The sequence below is a fragment of the Fulmarus glacialis genome, unplaced genomic scaffold, assembly GCF_000690835.1.
Source record: "Fulmarus glacialis isolate BGI_N327 unplaced genomic scaffold, ASM69083v1 scaffold4192, whole genome shotgun sequence".
Classification (NCBI taxonomy): Eukaryota; Metazoa; Chordata; class Aves; order Procellariiformes; family Procellariidae; genus Fulmarus; species Fulmarus glacialis.
The window spans coordinates 31,957-40,457 of NW_009197022.1; positions in this window are offsets into that span (position 1 = coordinate 31,957).

Genomic DNA, 8,501 nt, shown 5'->3' on the forward strand with positions numbered 1-8,501 from the left:
TCAAAGTACAGGTAAAAAATTATTCTCTATAGAAAAGGCCCGAAACTTCCAGGTGGCAGGCTAGAGAATAACCGTGCTTATATATGAACAGAAGAATAAAAGATGCTTTGTTTTACCATCAGCTAGACCCGGGTGGACATCTCAAACAGAGAAGAACATCAGGACAGAGGTCTTAACGTATATTTTGTCTTTCTTTTGCTCTTGTAAAAACAGGGGAAACAGCGGTGCATGTGAAAGGTGACATTAATGTAGTATGACTTCCTGCAGGTCTGACAAATTCAGTAGTTTCCAGAGGATCTCCGTATTTCCCCCACGCTACTGAAGGAATGCACTGGCCATTTCTCCCAACGAAGGAGTGCGTATGTAATTTCTGTAGAAAAAAGCAAGTTGACACAGATGAGTTGTTAGGCAAAGAGGATGTTCTTTACCTGAATAACCTTCATCTAGAAGCTGACTCCTCCGGGATACCCGTGTTGTGTGTTGCCAAAGGGAAGCCAGTCTGGAGGCTGAGGTCGGATTCCCAGAGACCTGTGACAAGCTGTGCTCCAGCATGCTATTTCATCATGAGTTTGTTCTCTTTTGTGGAGGTAGCTGGGTCATTTGTTTTGGGGGGATGCTGCCTTTTTTTTTTTAGATACAGAACTTCGGGGGAGGAGGAAACGAGCGTTTCTTCTGAGTATCTTTGTTTTTTAAGGAAAAAGTGAATTGGAAAAATGAAAGAGGAAATTTTCTTTCATCTTTATTTAGGAGATATTTAGGAGACATGAATGCATGTGTGTTTGTGGTTTTGGTGGTTCCCCCCTCTTCCCCCGTAGTTTTTCTGTTTTTAAATCTGCTTTTCTTTTAAGAGCAGACTGTGACATTTTGTCCCTTCTTTCCTGGAAAAAGTGTTGGGAGAATAGAAAGAATGCACTACACGTTTACTGAAGCCCGATCTATGTTAGGTGTGCTTTTTTTTTTTTGTAGTTACTGCCAGTTTCGATCATGTGGTTGCTGTGTACACCGGTGCCTGCTCCACGCGGAGCTTTTCTTCTCAATGATTTTTGCTTGTAGGACAGACCTTCCTTCCATACGTGTGTGCGCTTAGCAAGGAGGAGCCAAAGGTTTGTAAGTCTATGCTATGGGTTTGGCTCCCTGAGCTGCCCTTTCTGGTGGGCTGCTGAAAATTCAGATTCGCAGTGTAGAAAGTGCAAACTTCAAGTAGGGAAATACAGAATGCTTTAAAGAATGTGTTTTACTCAAAAGTTTCTCAGAAGCTTTTCTTAAATAGGAAGTGAACAGAAAGAACACTTTGCCCCTGACTAGGACTTTGGGCCCTAGATTTCATTTGAGTAGAAAGGAGAATATATAAGCTTTCAGCTTCACAAAATGAAGAAGATAGTCAACAGAGGCTGTATACGTACAAATGGTGTATATTTGTCTTTATTCAATTTCCTTTAGCGTAGTAGTAAATTTTGCATTTAATTTGTTCCAATTTCTAGGTTGATGCCTGCATTCAGTAGGAAAATCCTAGATGCTCATTAGAGATGAGCCCATCAGCTTATTATTAAATACATGAACATTATTTGTTGTGAATTAGGACCTTTGGTCAGTCATTCGTGCCCCTCTTTTCTGTGGGGCTCATTTCTGATCTTAACAGGAGATTGATGGATGTCAAGAGCAGAAGACTTGGGCTCCTGGGTCCAGCTCATCCCAAGAACGGATCAGCAGTAGCACATCTCTCGGAGCCTCAGCTGATCCCCAAAAAATACAGCAGTGCTGGCTCTGGGGAAAGTGGTCTCCAGTAGGCCACAAAACGAGGCGTAAGGAGACGTTACCAACCCTGTTCTCCTGTCTTCTGAAGTACTGAATGTGCAAAGGGGAGAGACTGAAAGTCGTCTTTGCCTTTGGGGTAGAAACACTGACCACTGAAACCAGTGGCCACAAGCAAGAGCTGCGCTTGCCGGACTGGTGCGTGGTTACATAAGCACTGGTGCTTTCTCAGCAGGGGGATTTATTTATAAAAAGTCTGCTGAATAGCTGGCTCTCAACTGGATGTACTATTTTCTTCATAATTGATAGTTTCTAATAAGAACATAATTTTTTTTTTTTTTAATAGGGGGTGGGGTGGGGGAGGCTAAGGAAGGAGTCTTGGGTTGCAATTTGTTTAGCCCAGTCAGCCACCCCAGACTGGTAGTTAGCTATTTTGGGAAGCTAATGCATAACAGTGTGCGCCTTTCTCTCTCAATAGCTGTAGAAGCAGGAATTGACACCGGAGTGTATCAGAAGATTTGAGCAGTTCTGGGTTTGAGCAAACGGTCTGAGTTGTGCCATGGAAGAAAGCGAGTAAAGTACCCTAAACGGTCATAAATTCTCCCTGCAGAGGAAGGGAAGCCTTAGCACGTCTTTCAGATGTGTTTGCCTTTTTGATCATCGATAGCCAATTTGTCCCACTGGGCTGCAAGGAACTCTTGATCTCCAAGAATAAAAGTTCAGGACGCTATGTGGTGTTGCTGGAGAGCCAGAAGAGTCTGTGCAGCCAAACCATGGCCAAATACCTAGAATGTCGATCTCTGTTGGCATTCCCAAAGGCCTAAACGGTTTGAATACCAGTACTTTAAATTTTGTTTACTAAAGAATCTGATAGTGAAGCTCTTCAACCCTTCCTTAGATTATGTTCCCAAGTGTATAAAATAAGTAGTTTTATGCTCCTAGATACTCTGGTTTTCTTGTTTGTGGATTGTGGAGAAACACTGTGTTGGGTAAGTATTAAAATAACAACTGGCAGTTTTCCTGGCTCAGGAATGTTTTCTCCGTCTTAACCTTCAGCAAGCAAATGAGCACAAGTGGTTTTATGGTGAAGATCTTAGGTATGTCTTCAGTCACTCCTTTTTCCTGATCTTCTCGCTCTCTCTCAGCTGAATCATGCGCTCTGGAGGTTTCTTCAGCAGACTGAGGGCTCTGCACTGCCAAAGCACTCAGCACTCCGCTTGCAAAGCACTTGGTGTGGCCACTGGCTTGACCCCAGGAGGTTTGTGCATGCGGTGATTTGCTCCCATGGACCCAGAGCCTGTGCATCTTCCGTACATCTGACTAATCTGTCAAAATCCTGTTTGTTGATAGTGTGAGCTTAAAGAATTTCAGGATCCTCAGTGTCAGCAGAATATTTCTGTCACTAAATGTTTTAATGGCACTCTGAAAATCATCTTTCAGCTGGACTTCTACTTAGGAGTAAACTGTTGGAGCTGCAGGCTGAGCTGGGTACAACAAACGCGCAGGGATGTATTGCTTTGGAAGTCATCCGAGGAGCAGTTAGAATGGCAACAGTCAACATGACTCATGGGCTCCTATTGCTGAATCTAGGCTTTGATCACTGAAACACATCACCTGTCGCTTAATGAGATCCGTTTCTGTTTAGTAAGTTGCTACACTCTGTTGTGAAGGAAGACTTTGAAATTTAAAGCAGTCCTGTTGGAGTCATAGAAATTTCTCTTAAGACATGACCTATCTGCCACACATTATGTCTGCCCAGAGAGGCTCCTAGGATCTGTCCAGCACTGCCAGTGTCTCCAGCATAAATGCTCAAGAATCATCAGGCAAACCCCCCAGATACTTTGAACTCGTGGCATGTAATCATGGGCTTAAAAATCATGAGTGTTGTTTAAAATGTGAGTGCTTTTTACTGGCCTTTTAGATTTTATGATTCACTTTTTTCAAACTTTGTTGCTGGCATGATTCTCACATAACATCTGACTGAAGAGCTCTCGGAAAAACAGAAGCTATAGCAAATGAGATGCTTGATAAATTCATTGGGACTGGTGCTATGTCCCTCCACCCACTGAAACAGAACAAGGGAAATTAAAAAGGGAATCGTTATTGTGTCCTTTCCTAGAATTCTGAGGTTCAGATAGGCTAAAAGTGAGAATTGATACGGAGCCAAAACATGCATTTTCCCAACTGCTGCACGAAGGGAAGATTAAAAACGTGTTACTCTCCGTGACCTGTGTAATGTGTTGTTTTCTTAGTGCTGCTTCAACAGACCTTTAAAAACATGCAGACTGCAACTGGTGGACTACCTTAGGCTAATGCTGCTCCTCTTTGCACAGCTATTTGTGCAATGCTGTGGAGGAGTGGGAGAGTCACCACTTATTGAATGCTGGTTAAGAGGGGGAGTGATGCATTGACAGATTCCAGTTCTGGAGTATTCAAGGCTGCCTTCTAAAAGCATTTTTAATGGGAGGTAATGCTCACTGTAAACCTGGGAGAGTTTTCGTTCCTGTTATTTTTGCATTGTGCTTAGGCTGCTAAGTCAAACTTGTTTGGAGAATGCTAACTGGCACATAGAAAATCTGGCTTATTAAAATCTTCAACATGTTTATGCTGAGCATAGTTTGGGGGGATAGTGCAGCTCCACTGAATTGGTAAGAGGCCTCTGGCTGAGTTCTGCAGGAGCAGATGTATCCTGACAGTACAATGCACTTTCACCCAAGGGGAATCCTTTGGCCACCTTAGCAGGGTTTGCAGACTTCTGAACTTTTATTGATGAAGACTCACATGACGCTTCTGTGCAGGGGCTGGTTGGCGCACCTTGGAGAATGCCTAACACGTGCAGGGCTCTCATGGAGCTTCTGACTGTGGTGATGAGGTAAGTTCAGCTCAATTTTCTGCTGAGGGTTGCCGTGAAAGTTACATGCAGGGAGAAAAAGGCTTTTATTTTGAGTTTCCCTTCATGATTCACCTTGGAAGCAGCAGTGGGGTGAGGCAGGGTGGAGAAGGCTTGTTGCATACTCTGTTCTTGCAGGCTGTCTGCTCCACTGTTTTTCGTATGTGACGAGCAGAATGAAAATGTCATATGTAATCTGTTCCGTCTGTATGCATTGGTACCTGGGAAATATATGACTGAGGCAAATGTAAAGAGCAGGATGTTTATTATCTTATTAATGCATGGACATCATTCCCATTCTCTTGCTTAGTGAGTGGGAATGTCGTGAAAGAAATACACTCACTCCTTAAATGTTAAGGAGGTAGGCACCTTAGAAATGCTAGGATCCATAGCACTGGGATGGAGGGGTGAATGGGGCTGAGCATCCCCTTCAACAGTAAGTGGCTGCGGCCATGGTCATAACAGACCATGCTGGGTGAAAAGCGTGATGGAGAAGGGTGTCAAAGGAGTAAAGGGTGTGCATGGAGAAGCTGAAGGGACCCACGCTAAGTACAGGCCACAGAGGCGTGTAGGAATGTTGGGGGGGAAAAACCAAAGTGCATCCCTCCCTCCTGCCCTGAAGCGATCTGTATGTTTGCACAGAGGAGTACTCGAAGCAGCTGGTGGGTATGGGTCTGTGCCCAGTGCGCTCAAAGTAGACACAAGACTTGTGCCGTGTCAGCGTGCTGGAGGAGAATCAAACCAAAATTGTTTGATCCTCCAACTTGCTAACTATGAGGCAGGGTAGGATATTGCAAGTTGTACCAGCCACTGGAAAGTGCAAATGATTTGCTTTAGTAATCCCCGTAATCCCTTATAAATAATGCCCTCCCCTATATTGATGAAAAAAATTACATAACAGCTACACTCAGCTAAAAGGAAAAAAATAAAGGAAACAAAAAATGAACTACTGCATTCGTGATGCTGGTCAGATTCATCTGAGCCGCATTAGGAGAGCTTAGGATTCCTGCCAGAGAAAGGAGGACTATCATCAGGAAGGAAAATCTGCGTAATCTTGGGCTGGAAAAGTAGTTTTCAAGAAACTCCAGACCCCGAGGCTTTGTTTGTTATGCAGGATGCAGGCTGAGCTGGAAGGTGGGGGATTGGTATGTTGGGTCACGCTCAACTACTCGGTCATGGGGACGTTCACCCTGGGGTTCCTACACTGACTGGCCTCCAGGTCAGTAGCAGCTGCCCCCGCTTTGCTGTGGTGGCTCTTCCATATTCCACGTGCGCTATGAGTGAGGAATCGCTACTGGCTTGCTCTGGCACCGTTGTTAAGCTTTGCTGAAAAGTGATTTAGTGGATCAAGAGAGAGAGCTGTGAAGGGTTTCTCTCCCCAGACTGGATATACTGGCAGAGCTGCTGGGAGATGTTTGCATTGTGGTTGAAGGAAAGTTTATTCTCTGGTTAGAGAATTGCAAAAGGACCATCAACTGCTGATTGACGGGCCCAAGATTTGGCTTTAAAAGATGTGTGTGTATTTGTTCAATGTACACTTAGACGCTTGGGGTTGTCCTGAGATCTTACCGTGTCTCAGGCTGTGCTTTGGGCTGCAGTCCTCAGGAGTCGCCTGTGATCGACAGAGCTGAGAGTAATGCCCATTTTATGGTCCTTGGGTATGCCATAGGGGTATGGAGTGCGCAGAGAGACACGGCTAGTGAGTGCTGGTGCTGCACCTGCCTTTCTCCTTTGTCCTTCCTCCTCTCCTGCTTTAGCCACCTCCTGGGAAGCACTGCCCCACCATCCTCTGCTACCCCTGCCCAGAGACTGCCAGCTCAGCCGCCTGAACTTCTCGTGAGACCTGGGCTTAAATGTTGGTGGCAAGCCAGAATGAGGTGTGGGCAGGTGGCCTGTGGCAGAGGACAGGGGTGTCACAGCTGCTGGTAAACGGGTAGGCCAGAGCTGGAGTCACTTCATGGATCCTCATATGGGCCTCCTTCTCCATCCCCAAGGGACAAGTGCATCACCTTGGCTGGACTCAATGATCTTAAAGGTCTTTTCCAACCTAAATGATTCTATGATTCTATGACCTGGAGCCTCCGTGTGCCAGGAGGCCACACCAGGCAGCCGGTGCCTGGCCAAGTTGGAGGCAGCACCGAGTGGGCTTGTCCCTCTGCAGCACCCTGGCTTTGCAGCTTAGGTTCCGGGGTGGGTGGAGTGGGCTTGGCTGGGACAGGGAGGATGGGGAGCAATAGCCTTGCACGCGACGAAATGGCATCAGGCCCATGCGGTGCTGTGCCCAGAGAGGCTCGCTGTGCTGGCTGGTGCTGCCTGGGCTTTGTGTGGGTGGAGGAAGTCCATGGGCCTGGTGGCAGGACAAGTAGCAAGCGGGACTTGCCTCTGGTGCCAGAGGTGGCTGCAGTCCCCCCACACTGGTGCGCCAACTGACGTGCGACCTCGGAGGAGACACGCTGTCTGTGGCGGGGCAGGGAGCAGTTTGGGTGTGCAGTGGTTTGGCCGGCACTATGTTATCCTGTGGGTGCGTAAGGGGTTTGGGCAGCTCTGGGAAAGCCACTGATGAGGTTCCCAGCTCATCGTACCAACCAAGGGGCTCTCATGGCATCCCTGCAGACAGTCTGAGGCCAGGACAGCACGTAGGGTCAGGGAAGGGGTGCCGGGAAGCATGCCGACAAGGCAGCGTAGATGCAGCCCGTCTTTCCAGGTGAAGAAGGCTGCAGTGGGTTTCTCTGAAGGCTTTCTGTGCTCGATGGGTGAATCACTACTGAGAAGTGCAGCACTTCTTGTGTAGGTCTGTGCTGCTGGCTTCTCCACAGCCTCCGCTGACACTGAGTAATCACTCGGAGACGAGTGGGGCCGATGACTGTGAAGAGGATTGTAAATTACAGCATTATAATCGCTCCTGCACGTGACATTCCTCTTGACCTCTGGTAACTCTAAAAACAGCTGTGGTCTAAAACCCCCAGTTAATTGCATTGTGAAGAGCAAGAGCCCCCTCTGAGTGTTATTATGATTTGAATTACATGGTCCTTAAATGCTGGCATTTAAGGAAGTACAATAGTGGTCTTCCTCATGTGAGAATCCACAGAAATGTTATGGGTTCTTTTAATGGTAAATGTGGCCAACCCACTGAAGCCAGTTGGGAGTCCATGCTAGATGGTTTTACCAAAAGTATTTGCTAAGGTATTTTTGTGAGGATGAAAATTCAGAAGTCCAGATGGTCATCAAGGTATCTCATTCTTGCAAACACATGCATATGCTTTGTTTTATTCCTATGTCATTAATTTCTCCTTGGATCTGGGGAAGAATATGTGTTTACTTTGCTTGTCCTGTTGATTTCAATCTGACTGCTTACTTACACAAAGCTAAGCACATACCTGAAAATTTGCAGGATCAACAACTTGCTTGATGTCATCCAGGTCCAAAAATCAGAGCTTTATGCAGAGTTCTCCTAAAAGATTTCTAACAAACATTCCTTGAAAAATAATAGGTTGGGCTTTTTTTAAATACTGAAAATAAAGTCTAGCAGGTTACCCGCATACCAGTTATTTCCTCGTTCAGATGTCAGTTTTTCCTCAGACCTGGGTGAAAGTAAAAATTTTGGAAGATTTTACTGAGAGTTCAACTGTTTTGACTTTGATCAGTGCTAGCAACAGAGTTCTTTAAAAAAAAAACCAAAGAAAAAGCAACTCTTGGCAGAGAGAAGACTCTCTAGGTGGGCCAATTAACTTTAATGAGTTTTCTCCTCTTTGCTATGTGTGTCCGTTATTTTAAAATACCTTGTACATTCGGTTGAGAGCCTTCTGGAGTTTACGGAAAGCCTGCTGTCTTCTCCAGGCTGGCGTGTGGTAGGGAAAAA